This window comes from Juglans microcarpa x Juglans regia, chromosome 6S (genome assembly GCF_004785595.1).
Source record: "Juglans microcarpa x Juglans regia isolate MS1-56 chromosome 6S, Jm3101_v1.0, whole genome shotgun sequence".
NCBI lineage: Eukaryota > Viridiplantae > Streptophyta > Magnoliopsida > Fagales > Juglandaceae > Juglans > Juglans microcarpa x Juglans regia.
In genome coordinates, this window is record NC_054605.1 from 3393120 (window position 1) to 3410139 (window position 17020).

Consider the following 17020-nt stretch of genomic DNA (forward strand, 5'->3'; position numbering starts at 1 on the left):
GTATTTCGTCGAGTTATTTGCCTTAGTCATGTCACCCACTAGCATTAGGTGCTACCATGCTCTGGCATCTTTTCCAAAAAGATCCATTCGAGGCATGCCGATGGTTCTTTGTCAATCCAGGGGTTACTACTCCATTCCTAAGCACTCCAGAGTGGACTAAAGAGTTCCACTGGGACATTCCCCCGTCCTAAAATTTTGGGTCGTTCCACTGGGACACTTTTCTTTGAAAAACTTTTTGTTCCCAAATGCATGTGACATGAGACACATGATATGTCGTGCATGAGATAATCAAGTGTAACATGTTCAAATCATAGCATGATAACATAGAACACGTAAGATATCCAAACAAATGCATGAACCTAAAAGAACATGCCTTGGCCAAAACATATAAGCATATAATCATGGAGGAATTTCACTCTAACATGTTCCAAACTTGAAACATATTGAATAAGAAACATAGCGAATCAAAGTATAAAATCATGATAATAACACATCCAAAACATATAACCATGCTATAACCGAATCATCATGATACATGAAATACCAACATAACCTTAAGCAAAACCGAAACACCATATACATTTAATCATGGAATAACAAGTATATATGTGGCACCCCCAGCCCTCGCTTGGGATTTGACGCTGACTGAGATGCCGAGACATGTAACACAAGGCTACACACCCCTCGTACATGACAGATAATATGCTATGTACCTAAGTACACTAGCAATATACAATAGCGTAGCAACGGAAAGTTAATAAAAGTAGGATAAACTAAGCAACACGATAAGCACATGACACCATACTAATAATATAACCCCAAAAATTGTCCAATCGTAAACATGAGGCATAAATGCGTAATATCCCAAAAGCATAAAGCATAGTTTAAAATTTCCAAAACACGGGATTTCCTCAAAACAACATAAATCAACATACTTAAACTCTCGTACTCTTCATAACCATTGTCCCATTGGAAGATAGACACCAAAAGACTGCATGGGATTGCTGAGGCTCGGGTAGTAACATACCTAATTCCTTTGCTACTGCCTTTGCCTCAGCTGAGGCCTTAGAGGCTCACTCTAAATATGTAGACAATTGGTTCATATTCCACCAAAACTTCAAACTCTCAGAGGGCTGATAGATCGTAGCATCGATCTCGGTCTCGCTAATACTATGTAAGATCTCCCTGAGAAGCTTAGCTGTATGAATTAATGCATTAGTAGTGTAGTGTTGACGAGCCTGAACAGTGTACTCGTCCTCTATCAGAGAACCATCCGGGTTCATGTTTCCTGGGTATTTGAGGTACCTGTCACAACTTCTACCATTCCGATTGGGGAATGGTAGTGGAAACTACCACAATGAGATTTCAAGAAATCTAAGCAAGTAATCATGCAGCATACCACAGTTAACACAAGCATACAAAAGGTATATCATGAAATGCATGCATGGACATGAACTTGAATTATACCTTTGACCAAAACTTGACTTATGCACTTGACCATTTTCAAAAGACTTGTAACAGAGACTTGAGCTTTTCATAAAAACTTCATAACTTTTTCTTATTCACTTGAACTTATTCAGAACTTGTCTTATCAGAATATATCACAAGATTTGCATCAAGTGATCCTTATCATATCACGAGATTTTCATTAAGTGATGTTTGTCTTATGAGCTCTTATTCTTGTTCATAGGGTGGACACAACAAGACTCCCTCTTCTCACTGTGATGAATACGTCATAAACAGAGAATCATATTAACTCGACCTTACTTCATCGGGTTACATGCCTTATGCACCCACTAGCATTAGGTGCTTCCTCGGTTTGGCATCCTTTGAAAAGAATCCATTCGAGGCTCGTCGACAGTACTTTGTCGACCCAGGGGTTACCACTCCATTCTTAAGCACTCCAGAGTGGACAGAGGAGTTCCACTAGGACATTCTCCCACCCTAGCACTTCGGGTCGTGATAAAACTTTTTCTTTGAAAACACTTCTTTGAAAACATTTCTTTCCCAAATGCATGTGAGATAAGACTTAAACATGCTTACTCATACTTGACATATGACATGCGAAATGTCGTGCATAAAATAACCAAGCATAACATGTTCATTTCATAGCATGATAACATAAACCATATGAAATACCATAACACATACATGGAACCATGAGAACTTGCTTAGGCTGAAACTTATAGGCACAAAAACATGAAGATTCATCTCATAGACATGTTCCAATCCTCAAACATATATCATAGAAGTCAAAACATAGTAAACTAAGACATGAAATCATAGATTTTCTGCTAAGTCTGAAACTTCCAAAGCATGTTCAAATCGAAACATCATGTTTCATATACCATCAACCTCAATTAAGTGAAAATTGAAACTCATAGACATCTTTCACGGCAATTTCATCAAAAATCTGAAACATATAATTCCTTCCTTCGAGTTACTCAAGATCATATTAACATATTCAAACAAACAACCAAGAGATAAAAAAGAAAATAATCAAAGACCATGGAAGGATTTACACAATCATATACGAATATTAACCAAGAGTAAGTTGAGTGTATACTTACAAAATCCACGTAAGGAATACTAGCAAGCTGTAAATGCGAACATACTATATTAGAAAGAGCATCTAAAACCCTAACTCATGTTCTTGAGTGCGTGTGTGTGGATTTCTATGGCATCACTTGGTCTCAAACCATTCGACTTTTAGGGTTTTTAGGTTAAAACCCCTTCATTTCACTCGTAAAATAAAACAAAACTTAACGTAAGCAACATACATGTGGTGATCAAAACATGGAGGTTAAACTCCCCCTTCACTAATCGGCCTCATGGGTTTTTCCTTAAAAACCCTAAATTATTTTCAAGAAAAAGGTAGAAAGTGTGTGTGTTCTATCTTTCTCAAAGTCTAATGAGATTTGAATCTCATTTTCGGATTGAGAATGACTTGTTTGTGTGCAAGACTTAGAGGGAACCAATTCTTACCTTGCTAATCCTTGGTAGTGCCGAAATCCCTTCTCTTGCAAGGATCCTCCTTGTTTGGTTGGAAACAAAATACAAGAAAGTGTGGGAACTTTCATATGAAATAGGGAGAATTGTGTGGAGAGAATAAGAACTCATGCAAATCCAAAAAATGGCAAGGGAAAAGTCCCCTTGACATGAACCCTTCTATTTTATACGAGACCTTTCACTTCCCTCCTTGGCTGTATCCAAGGTCCTTGCATGAATGACAAGTGGCAAGGTTTCTTCTTTGCCTTTTCCCTATAGCTGAAATCCCTCTTGGAGTTCCCCACTTGGATTGCATTGGGAAGGGACACATTGGGGGGTGGCGTGTAGGACTCCTCTTCCTTGGCCAAAATTCCTTCTCTCCCCTTTATGCCCTTCCTTTCCTTAAACAAGTAAATATCTCTTTAAGGGTAGCTTGGTAAAATCATACATGCCTTTTCCTATACCTAACAAGTAACTCTTGGCGTGGAAGACAAATGGCATTAGGTGTGTGCCATAGCCCTAGCCGTCCTCTCCATTTTCCTTTCCCAAGATGTTGCTTCATCTTCCAAGTACTCCTTCACTAGGTGGCCTTCCATATACCATTGGTCTAAAATGCACTAAGTGACAAGTGGCAGGTGAATGGAATGCTTAAGAGTGTGCTAGCCGAAACCTTAAGGGTAAACTTGTACTTGATACAAAAGTCTCTTCACAAAATATTTTAGAAATTAGGTGCATGCTTGACACATGGCAAAAATTTAGCTAAATTCGAAATGCCATAAGCCTCCCTTCAGTTTCCTATGCAAAACTTCTAGAAAAACTCCATTTCACTTCCCTAAGCTTTCCTTTCCAAGAAACCTACCTTGGAACTCAAATTCTGGAAAAAAAACAATGGGCTAGGCGTGCAAGTTCATCTTGGTGCCTTCCTTCACCTTTTTTTCCCCCTTAACCCACTATCAAGACTAGGTTCAATGTGTAACACTCTCATGACACATGGCACTAGTAACTTAGAATTGGATCATGGATCTAAACCATTGAACCTAAGTTTCTAAATAGGGCCAAAATTTCAAAGTAAACTAGGCCACTCTCGTCTTAGGCTCAAGTTACTACATTAAAGGTTCCAAGGCCTTCCAAAATAACTAAGGCTCCTAAAATGCCATGGCAACTTAGAACGAATTCTAAGGGCCAAGCCTAGAGAAAACTTGGGTCATCACATCCTCCCCTCCTTAGAAAAAGATTTCGTCCTCGAAATCAGCACTGCAGCCATAGCGGCCGTAGACTTCTCAGACGATGTTGAGGATGAAGGCATTTCATTTGTCTCTATAGTCATGGAATCCTGTGAAAAGTAAATTATAGCTTCCAAATCGTAATCAAAATACATATTGACTTGCATTTCATTCAACCTATGCTCTATCTCAAGCTCTGTGTCCTCGATTGGTTGACCTTCTTCACAAAAATGAATACAATCCGTAAACGTATCCAAGGTCTCGAAGGGTATGCACCGACTTGCACGTTCTTCCGCTGTGCGACTCGATTATGCTTCTGGATCCAAATTATGCTGATTTCTTCTCTCTACTTCTGGCTTTGGCTCCCCAACTCCCACTTGGGATTGGACGGTGACTGAAATGCCAGGACATGTAACACAAGGCTACACACCCCTTGTACATGATAGATAATATGTTATGCACCTAAGTACACTAGTAGTATACAATAGCGTAGCAACAGAAAGTTAATAAAAGTCGGATAAACTAAGCAACGTGATAAGCAATTGCAAAGCATATGGCACCATACTAATAATATAACCCCAAACATTGTCCATTCGCAAACATGAGCCATAAAGACGTAATATCCCAAAAGCATAAATCATAGTTTAAAATTCTCAAAACACGGGATTTCCTCAAAACAACATAAATCCACAAAAGTTGACCATAAGTACTGTTGTCTCTTTTTTTCATTTCTTTCGAAATACTTAAACTCCCGTACTCTTCATAATCATTGTCCAATCGGAAGATAGACACCAAAAGACCCAATGGGATTGCTGAGGCTCAGGCGGTAACAGACCTAATTCCTTTGCTACTGTCTTTGCGTCGACCAAGGCCTTAGAGGCTGGCTCTAAATACGTAGGCAACTAGTCCATTTTCTACCAAAACTTCAAATTCTTAGAGGGTTGATAGATTGTAGCATCGATCTCGGTCTCGCTAATACTATGTAAGGTCTCCCTGAGAAGCTTAGCCGTATGAATTAATGCATCAGTAGTGTAGTCTTGATGAGCCTGGAAAGTGTACTTGTCCTCTATCAGGGAACCATCCAGGTTCATGTTTCTTGGGTATCTGAGTTACCTGTCACAAATTCTACCATTCCGGTTGGGAATGGTAGTGGAAACTACCACAATAAGATTTTAAGAAATCTCAGCAAGTAATCACGCAACATACCAGACTACTACCTCTTCCATAAGCTGTCATAGACTTCTCAGACGATGTTGAGGATGAAGGCAATTCATTTGTCTCTACGGTTATGGAATCCTGTGAAGTAAAATATAGCTTCCAAATTGTAATCAAAATACATATTGACTTGCATTTTATTCAACCTATGCTCTATCTTAAGCTCTGTGTCCTCAATTGGTTGACCTTCTTCACAAAAATGAATATGATTTGCAGACGTATCCAAGGTCTCGAAAGGTATGAACCAACTTGCACGTTCTTTCGTTGTGCGACTCGATTCTGCTTCCGGATAGAAATTATGCAGATTTCTTCTCTCTGCTTCCTTCAAGCGACTCCACGATTGCAGTTCCTCAAGTGGTAATGCTCGTCGAGAATGAAGCCTTGCTTGAGCATCCACATCTATCACATGAGTAAGATGATGCTCAAACATTTCCGTCTATCTTGATTGTTCTGCTAGTGCTTGCAGTTTTCTTCTAAGGCTCTCTCTGATACGACATTCTCTTTGTTCTCTCAACTATGCCATTGAAGAAACTGACATACGTGGGGTTCTTCTAGTTGATGCCATCCCTTGTTTCAAGCATTTGGTAGGTGTACACATGATTACCACTAACAAACACGGAACAGAGAAAATTCTCATAGAACAAAATATTCTCAACATAAATATATATATATATATCACACAATTCATGCATACATCGAGAGTTCTAAGATACAAACAAATGAGGATATTCGCTTCTCATTGTATCCTCCTATTATGATCAAGATCACATCCTAGGATATCGATTCCACATAAACCAACATACCTTTAGAGAGAAAACCCAAGACATGCATTTTGACAGTTTTGAACTTATGAAATTTTTACATCTTGATTTCCTCATAGATCAAAACTAAGCAAATCATTTTGAAGCCTATTCTAAGTCCTTAAGTATCACATCATCTGAAACCCATGACCACCAAAGACACCATAAATCGACTTCTTTCCTTTTAGAAAAATCTTCCACTAGGACACTAACACAACCTTCTAACATATATTAAGAAAATATACAGAGAAAGATTACTCACCAAGTCGAAAATCTTGAAGAGGAGGCTCGATTTGCACTGTTCTAAACAACAGCTCTCAGTTTTCACCATTGTAGTGTGTTAAGCTCTTGATTCGAATGTGGTGTAGCTAGAGCTTTAGGTGCATACGTGAATAGGGAGAAAAAGAAGAGAATAGTGTGAGAATTTCGTGTAAACCCTCAAATCAGAAGATAAATGGGTGTTTTTATACTAAAAATAGTCCAAACTCTCTTTCTTCTTACTTCAGCTTTATTGCCAAGTGGATGACCTTAGATTTTTGGCTATTGCATGTTGTACAAGTGGCATATGGAAGGTCTGCAAGTTGGACAAGTGGTGTAGCTGGTGCATGTGGGACAAGTGGCGCCTTTGTTGATGCATGTGGGACAGGTGGAATGGTATTTTGTGAAAATTTGAAATCCTAAGAGGTTCCTTGGGTATGCTTCTCAAGATGGTCTAGATTCAATGAATATCTAGAGCAAAATCGTCATTTGATAAATCCTAACCCTAGTCTTGAGCCTTGTAGAATTGTGAATGCTTGCCATGTGACAAGTGGCATATAGGATGTGCGTGCATGTTCCCCATACTTCCTTCCCTTTTCTCATCCGTCTCTTCCTTTTCAGATGTGTTTTCCTTTTTCCGTGCATGTCTCTTACTCTTCCCTAAGCAAGAAGCTTCTTCTTCCTATGCATGTTGTGACTCTCACACTTCCTTATGCATCTCAAGAACTCAAAACATGACATGTGGCAATGTGGTGGCCGAAATTGTTGTGCTGAAAATATCTGCAAGAGCATAGAATGGTAACAAGTAGTAAAGTGTTTTAAATAAAATGGATGCCGAACCCTTAGAGATTAATTATGCTATTGAGTACTAAAATTTACTAAATTAATTACTATTTGGAAAACCGAAATTTAAAAAATAGATTATCTAAATTAAATTGAAGAAAAGAGCATTAAAATTAAGATTTTAAAGATAAGATGAATAGATCTAGACCATTTGATTTCACCAAGTGAATCCCACACAATTTATTCTTCCTTGTTATAAAACTTTATTTATCCAAAGTTGATGATAAAAATCTCATAACTATTCAAAATTTTCTCTCAAATAATACTAAAGATATCTCTAATTAATAACTCCATATCTCTATGTGAACTTAACTAATTGGAGACTTATTAAATTCTTTGGATTTTTCTTAAAAATCATACTAATCGCGGTAAAGTATCTCTACTTTCTCTCAACTAATGGTGCTTAATCTTAGAACTCTAATCACAAATCACCTCTCAGTCTCGTTGCGATTCAATAGATCGAGCAATAATTAGCTAGAAAATTGCAAGCATTAAGAACAAGGAATAAACACTCATTCATGAAAATATTGAAAATAAAATAACATAGAATATAAATTGTGTGTTCAAGGCTAGACTACATCAAAGCTCTAGAAATAAAATTAGTTCATAATAAAACTGAAAAGAAAAAGAATATAACTAGTGTTCTTCGTTGGAGTAGATTGATGAAGCATGCGACTTTTGCCTCTGCTCCCCAGATCCGCCTCCTCGAAAGAAAATTAAAGAATAATCTCTGGACTATTGGATTCTAAAACTAAGACTCTCCTCCTCTTCATTTTGTGTAATGATATGCTTATATAGGGTAGAAAAGAAACCCTAACATTTTCATGATTCCCTCCTAAAAAATCATCTAACTTCTAGGACTTATATTGGTAGCCTTGTAAGTGCTCCAGGATTCAAAATTTAGAAATCCTTATGAGAGACGAAGCAGTAGCCTTTTGAGATAGCTTTCCAACTCATCTAGAATCATATCCGATGGATATGTGGGCAGAAAGTTATGAGTGAAACACTAAAGCAAGTCCAGGCTGTCTCCTAGTGTATTCTGAACTTTGACTTCTTGTGGATTCCTTTTGTGATTTCTTTCTCTTAGGTTGGACTTTTAAGTTGGTCGGTTAGACTGGTCGCCCAGTCTAACCGCCCAAAGCCTTGTCGCCAAGTCTTCTCGTCTCGAAGGTAAAATATCTCGCTCATCGCCTAACTCTTGTCGCCAATTATGGTCACCATTGAGTCTCCATGCCTAAATCTTCTCGGCTCTCTTCAAATCTTGTTGCCTCTCGTCGATCTAGGTCCATAGTCTCTCTTCTTTTGTACTAAAATGCTCTCATTTCACACTAAATCTTCTCATTCCTTCAAATTCAAGAAAATAAAGAAAAATATATAGAAATAAAATAAAATCAATAGTATTGAAGGAGAATTGACACTTTTCATAAATAAAAAATTAACAAAAATCACATAAAAATACACTTACCAAATACCTCCAAACTTAAGCTTTGTTTACCCTCGAGCAAAGAAAAAAAGAAAAACAATTAATACAAGCATTGGTTTGATTCATAAAATTTATTTTCTCAAAGATTGCCTAAAGTTTATAATTCAAAGGAATCATTCAAGATCAACCAAGTCTAAAAGTTAATTCAAAACTTAATTCCATTGCATTATCCACCCTCACATTCATGCATACCTATCATTCTCACTTCATCATTAGCCCTTATAAGTGTTATTTTTATGTGATTTTTATAATTCTTTTATTTATAAAAAGTATCATTTTCCTTCAATACTATTGGTTTTATTTTATTTCTACATATTTTTATTTATTTTTCTTAGATTTGAATGAATGAGAAGATTTAGTGCAAAACGGAGAGCATTTTGGTATAAAAGAAAAGCGTACGGATCCTGATCGATGAGAAGCAGCAAGATCTGAAGAGAGCCAATGAGATTTGGGCAAGGAGCCTTATCCTGTGGGCAGCAAAGAGATTTCTTTTGCCTAAAGGCAAGAAGATTTACATCTCAGTAGGTGAGGAAACTCGCGACTAGAAGGCGCCAAGATCTGGTGACAAGGATATAGGCGATTAGATTGGGCAACTAGTCTAAACGACCAACTTAAAAGACCAACCTAAACGACATTGTGGGCAACAACTAGAAAATGCAAGAGAAGTCTTTCATCCCGGTCGGGAGTCTTTCCACTCTGTAAGCGAGGAGAGGGTCGTGTGGTCTTTGTGACCTCCACGCCCGTTCATTTGTGACCCCCACGCCAGTTAGATTCAGCGCACACAACATCTACTCGGCGAGACCCATCTGAATTCCGCAATCAATCTACTGACCACCAAATCCTCCTGAACTCTTCAATTTAAGTTGCATATCAGTGAATCTTTCATTTTAGATAATTCTGGTATTCTTGAGATAATTTCCTTTTATGTTAACATTTATCTTTAGAAACTAATTTCCAGATTTTTAGGCTAAATTGTAACTGGATTTATTTTGTTTCTATATAATCCCATCTTGAGTTTTGACATCTATTTAATCTCGTCTTATGGGATGGATAGAGAGTCTTGGTTCTTAATCTTCATTTTAGTTTTAGTCTTGGTCTAAGTTAGAGAGTTCTGATTTCAGAGTCAAGTTTTTATATTCTAGAGTCTGAGTCCAAGTTTAGAGTTCCAGAATTTATTCTTTAAGTATTCTTCAGAGAAGGCAGAACTGGAGGATAGAGGCGAGAGCCACATACTTCATCAACTGGCTTCAACGTAGAACACCAGCTTTATTATTTTTTCTTTTCAATTCCATTATGAACTAATTCTATTTTCTAGAGTTTTGATGTAGCCAAGCATTGAATACACAGTTTATATTCCAAGTTATTTTATTTTCATAATTGAGTCTTTATTCCTTGTTCTTAATGTTTACAATTTTGTAGCTAACTATTGTTTGATCTTTTGGATTTCAATGAGATCGAGAGGTAATTTGTGATTAAAGCTCCAGGATTAAACACCATTGGTTGAGCGAAAGCAGAAATGCTTTACCTCGACTAGTGTGATTTTCAAGAAAAATCTAAAGAACTTAACGAGTCTTTAAATAGTTAAATTCACATAGAGATATGGAGTTATTAGTTGGAGATATTTTTTATATTGTCTGAGAGAAAATATTGAATAGTTAAGGGATTTTTATCATTAACTTGGGATAATTGGGATTCTATAACAAGGAAGAATAAACTATGTAGGATTTGCTTGGTGAAGTCAAATGCTCTAGATCTATTCTTATCATCTGTTTAATTTAGATAATCCATTCTTCAAATTTAAGTTTTACAAATTGTAATTAATTTAGTCAGTTTTAATACTCAAAAGCATAATTATTTCTTGTGGGTTCGATAACCGTTTTATTTAAAACACTTTACTACTTGTTACGATTTTGTACACTTGCAAATATATTTTTACGCGAACAAGCTCCCCAGATAGTTTTATGCAAACAAGTAAATAAATAATGGATCTCTAAACGCGTCATAGGCTTGCTTTTCAAATCACTCTCCACTAATGTAAAACATAAACTATCACATGGAATCAATAGGTCTTTATTAATCTTGTAATGTAAGGCTAGGGTGAGGGCTAAAAAGAAAAGGTAGGATTCAAACAAATCAAGAGAACTTAAGTTTGAAGACCAACAGAACAGATAGAGCATTCTCACTTCTAACACAAACATCTCTTCTCAATCATTGTGAATCTCTCAACATACCTCTCTTTATTCGGCAGGTCAATTTTTTTTCTTTTTTTTTTTTGGGAATAAACCATACCTTTTCGAATGCCTTTGTGGATGACTCTCGTTGACCACATAGTAGACGAGTTAACTTTTCACACCTCCAAACTTATGATTTTGATAATATGGCTATAATTAACTTTACTTGTAGACCTTCTACTCCCCTTGCCTTTTATGCTCTTGTGAGTCTGTGACTTTGTGTAAACTTAGTTCTCTTGAAAGGTAAGGTAATCAATGTTTAAGCTCGAATAGGGTAGAGAATATAAGGTTTACAAGAAAGAAAAAATAATATATATATATATATATATATATAAGGCCAAAATATAATTCAATAAAGCTCAAATGGATGGTTAGGAATAAAGATAATAAACATGTAAGCTTGAATGCTCAATCGGTCCAAAGAATGACTTAATCATTTCTCCAATAATATTATGTAGGTATGCAAAACATTTCTCTAGGTATGCAAAACAATTCATGATAAGCATTCATTGAATATAGAAAATATCAAATTAAGCAAGATCAAGTAAAGAACTAACAACTAGACAAGAAATTTTCCTAAAAATTATAATCAATTTCAATCATATTCTTATCATACACTTTTTATTCATCAAACCATACTATTTTTATTATTATTATTATTATTATTATTATTATTATTATTATTATTATTATTATTATTATTATTGAAATAAATAAAAGAATTTCCTTTCCCCCAAAGTTAAGTATCACATTGTCGTCAATGGAAAAGAGTAAGAAAAACTAAAGAAGAGAATGAGAAAGGGTAAGAGATGCTCCCTTGATTTTGTTTTCAATTGAATATTTTCCTTGAAGGTGCAGCTGTGTACCCATTGGAGATCTCCCCGGCCCCTTCATTCTTTAAATGTTCCTTTTGTCTTGTGGTGGACTTCAATCGCCCATAGGGAAAGACACGAGTCTCCACAAATGATCCCGACCACCGAGAGCACAGTTTCCAGGGAAGAGTCGAAGTCTTGAGTTAAATAATAAAACTTTCTACCCGACCTCAAATTCCCTTATCAGAATATGCTTGTCATGCCATATTTTAGTTTTATCTTGGTAAATTCGAGCATTCTCATAAGCATCATTGCGGAACTCATCCATCTTGTTGATTTGCAATATTCTCTTCTTGCCAGTCACATGTAAATCAAAGTTCAGTGCCCTCGTAGCCCAATAGGCTCTGTGTTCTATCCCCATGGGTAGATGACATGCTTTTTCGTAAACAAGCCGATAAGGCGACATCCCGATCGGTGTTTTGAATGTTGTCCGATAGGCCCATAGCGCATCATCTAACCTTCTCGCCCAGTCTGTCCGAGAGATACTCACGGTCTTCTCTAGCATGCGCTTTAGCTCCCGATTGGACACCTCGACCTAGCCACTCTTTTGAGGATGGTATGGTGTTGCCATGTGATGGGAACTCCATACTTACTTAGTAACGCTCCAAATTGGCTATTGCAAAAATGCTTCCCACCATCATTGATTATGGCCCTCAGAGTGACGAATCCGAAAAAGATATTCTTCCACAGGAAATTCAATATGACCCTCGCATCGTTGGTCGGCAAGGCGACCGCTTCCACCCATTTGGAGACATAATCTATAGCCACCAAAATAAATTTATTAGAATATGAGGATGGAAAAGGACCCATGAAATCTATACCCCAAATATCAAATAATTCAATCACTAAAATATTGTTTAAAGGCATCTCATGTTTCTTAGAAATGTTGCCAACCCTTTGATAACGATCCCATAAATTTTAACAAAATTAAAAGTGCCATTAGAAATAGTTGGCCAATAAAAGCCACATTGTAAAACTTTTGCTGCCCTTTTTGCTCTATCAAAGTGGTTGCCCACTTCCAATGAGTGGCAGTGTATGAGTATGCTCTCCATCTCCTCCTCAGGCACACATCTCCTAATTATCTAGTCTGTGCAATGCCAGTATAGAAAAGGTTCATTTCAAAAATTATATTTCAAGTTGGAGAAGAACTTCTTCTTTTGTTGATATGTCATCTCGGCCGGTAGAATTCTAGATACCAAATAATTTATCATGTCAGCATACCATGAAACGACCTGTATAGCCATTAATTGCTCATCTGGGAAGGTCACATTAATTGGGGATTTCTCCGCGCTAGCTGCCTCTTTAAGCTCAAGACAAGATAAGTGGTCTGCCACTACATTCTTAGTACCTTTCTTATCTTTTATTTCCAAATCAAACTCTTATAATAGCAAAATCCATCTTAACAGTCTTGGTTTGGCATCCCTCTTCGACAACAAGTATTTAAGAGCTGAGTGATCGGTGTAGACGACCACCTTTGAACCTATCAAATAAGAATGAAATTTGTCAAAGGCAAACACAACCGCTAACAATTCTTTTTCAGTAGAAGCATAATTAAGTTAAGTTTCTATTCAGTCTGACTTGCATAATAAATAACATGAAAAATTTTATCTTTTCTTTGCCCCAAAACAACCCCTATAGCATAATCGCTAGCATCATACATAAATTCAAAATGTAAATTCCAATCCAGTGATACAATGATAGGTGATGAAATTAAGTTATTTTTCATTGTTTCAAAAGCATGCAAACATTCATCAGAAAACTCAAACCGAATATATCTAATCAACATATTGCAAAGAGGTTTAAAAATATGGGAAAAATCCTTGATAAACCGACGATAGAACTCAACGTGACCCAATAAACTTATCACGCCCTTTACATTGGTTAATGGTGGGAGTTTGTCAATAATGTCTATCTTTGCTCGGTAGACCTCAACTCCCTTGAAGGAAATGTAGTGGCCGAGCACTATTCTCTCCTCGACCATGAAGTGGCATTTTCCCAATTCAAAACAAGATTTGTCTCCTTGCATTTCTGATAAACCAAAGATAAATTAGATAAATAATTATCAAAAGAGTGGCCAAAAACGAGAAGTCATCCATAAAAGACTTCTAAAATTTTTTCCACCATGTTCGAGAAGATGGACATCATGCATCTTTAAAAAATGGTTGGTGCATTGCGAAGACCAAAAGGCATGTGCCTATATGCAAAAGTGCCATAAGGACAAGTGAAAGTGCTCTTTTCTTGATTCTCAGGTGCAATAACTATTTGATTGTAACCGGAATATCCATCTAGAAAATAGTAGTCTGCGTGGCCTGCAAGTCTTTCTAGCAATTGATCAATAAAATGTAAGAAAAAATGGTCTTTCCGAATTGCATGATTTAGTCTTCGATAGTCTATGCATACTTGCCAACCTGTGACCGTCCTCGTCGGTATGAGTTCATTGTTGTTATTTTCTATCACGGTTATCCCTCACTTCTTTGGAACGACTTGCACTGGACTTACCCATGCACTATATGAGATTGGATAAATGTCCCGGCATCTAAAAGCTTCAATACTTCTTTATGCATCACTTCTTGCATTGATGGGTTCAGTCTCCTCTGGGGTTGGATGATTGGCTTAAAATTATCCTCCATTAAAATCTTGTGCACGCAAATTGAAAGACTAATTCCTTTGATGTCTGAGATGGTCCAACCCGCAAGACTTTCAACAACTTCTCTTCCTCTACATCACTCAAAGAACTGTTAATAATAACTAAAAAAGTAGAGTCCTGGCCTAAGAAAGCGTACCTTAAATTTGATGGAAGCATTTTGAGTTCAAGCTTGGGTGGTTCCTTACTTGGAGATGTCGGCCGAGATGAGTTTAGCTCTTCCACTTTCGGTTTTATTGAAGAAGTAAAGGATGGTGTAGCTTCCAAATATCTTTCACACTCCCTAACCTCTTCATCTTCGGATTCAATAGATGTAGAGTGAGTAAGACATACCTCAAGTGGCAGCTTTGAAAATTTAGCTCTATAAGTCTCGTCGACCATGGCCATTCTCGGTCGCTTATTTGAAAACAAGAATGTACCTCGGAAGGTAACTCCATAGATTTAAATACATCAAAAGTGACATGTTCCTCACCGACCCTCAAAATGAGTTTCCCTTACTGGACATCAATTAAGGTTCTCCAAATCGCAAGGAAAGGTCGGCCCAATATCAAATGGATCTCCTCGTCCTCCTCCATATCAAGCACAATGAATTCGGTCTGGAAGATGAACTTATCAACTTTCACCAGTACATCCTCAATGAGTCCTCTTGGGTATTTAATAGATATATCTGCCAACTGTAGAGAGATAGTGATCTGCTTTGCTTCTCCAAGACCTAATTTTCTGAAAACAAAGAGATGCATTAGATTAATACTTGTCCCTAAGTCGCATAAAACTTTATCAAAATAGAAATTTCCTATAGTGCAAGGGATCGTAAAACTCTCCGGATCTTTCAACTTAGGCAGTAGCTTCTTTTAAAAAATTGCACTACTCTTCTTGATCAACATTACAATCTCATGCTCCTCCAACTTCTGCTTGTTTGATAATATATCCTTAAAAAATCTTGCATATTTAGACATTTGCTCTAAAGCTTCAATAAGAGGAATATTAATATCCAGTTGCTTAAATATACTCAGAAATTTAGAGAACTGATTATCAATCTTATTTTTTCTTAATCTCTACAAAAAAGGAATTGGTGGATCAAAAATTGAAGGAGAATAGGTTTCAGATATAAACTCCCTGGATTTCTTCGGTTTTGAGCCCTTTTATTCTCCTTAGTCTTCTCAGCTTGCTAGTCGGCCACACCCATCTCTGCTTCTTTCACCTAGGACTCCATGTTTTCGATAGTTCTGCATCTCGCTCGGTACTTACTGTTTGTGACTGGTCATATGTTAGCCCACTTCTCAATGTTATGGCTATGACATGTTCCTTTAGATTGGTCACAGTGTTGCTAGGTAAAGTCCCTACTATCCTCTCAATAAGCATGTTTGAGAGCTGACCGATCTGCACCTCAAGATTGTGGATTGAAGCCGAGTTGTTTTGGATCACCATATCAGTCTTTTGCATGTACTGTATAAACATATCCTCAAGTGTTGGTTTCTTCTCTTGCTGTGGAAACTGTTGAGGTAGTCTAGCCAGTGCTTGATTATTGCTCCGTGAAAAGTTAGGGTGATTTCTCCCTCTGGGGTTGAACGTGTTTGAATAAGGATTGTTTTGACGTTGGAAATTGGACACGTAATGGGCTTGTTCATAACACGATTGGGCAAAAGGATTCCCCACTTGGCGATCTACACTTAAATGATTTCCTACGCAATGATCACAAACAACATTACTTTGAATAGCATTAACGTTCATCTTACCTAGTTGTTGTGATAGATTTGCCATCTCCCAATGTGGTAATAGAATCAAGTTCAAAAACTCTAGCCTCCTTTCTTGGAATTGCTTTCTCCATAGACCATTGATAGTTGTTGGATGCCAATTCTTCCAGAACTTCATATGCGGCTTCATGGGTCTTACTCATTAATGCTCCTCCCGCAGCCGCATCAACCATAGATTGATTTGTGGATCCCAAACCATTGTAAAATGTCTGTACTTGAAGCCAGGCTGTGAGGTCGTGATGTGAACACTTGCGCAATAAGTCCTTGTTTCTCTCCCATGCCTCATATAATGATTCACCCTCAATTTGGGTGAAGGTAGTAATATCATTCCTTAACTTTGCTGTCTTGGCCGAAGGGAAATATTTTGCTAAGAATTTTTGTGCCAACTCCTCCCAGGTGGTAGTGATGCCGAAAGGCAAAGAGTTCAACCAAGCTTTTGTTTTTTCCCTAAGTGAGAAAGGAAAAAGTCTCAATCAAACCGCATCAGTTGTCACTCTATTATGTTTAAAAGTATCACAAATTTCTAGAAAATTTACAATACAGACATTAGGATCCTCTTGTGATAGCCCCCAAACTGGACGGTTTGTTGAATCATTTGAATGATGGCTTGCTTGATCTCGAAGTTATTGGCTTGTATTATAATAGCTTGCTAGAAATTCAATGGTGAAATTTCTATTGGTTTTAGGGACCTCGTACAAGCATAAGTTTT

General features: G+C 37.1%; 1 non-coding gene across 1 annotated transcript; it reads left to right on the plus strand.

Annotated features, from left to right (window-relative positions):
* The first annotated feature begins 16542 nt into the window (after positions 1–16542).
* On the plus strand, positions 16543–16649 carry LOC121237992. The gene has a single exon (XR_005935039.1). It is a non-coding gene; the product is annotated as a small nucleolar RNA R71 (small nucleolar RNA).
* Positions 16650–17020: the final 371 nt, after the last annotated feature.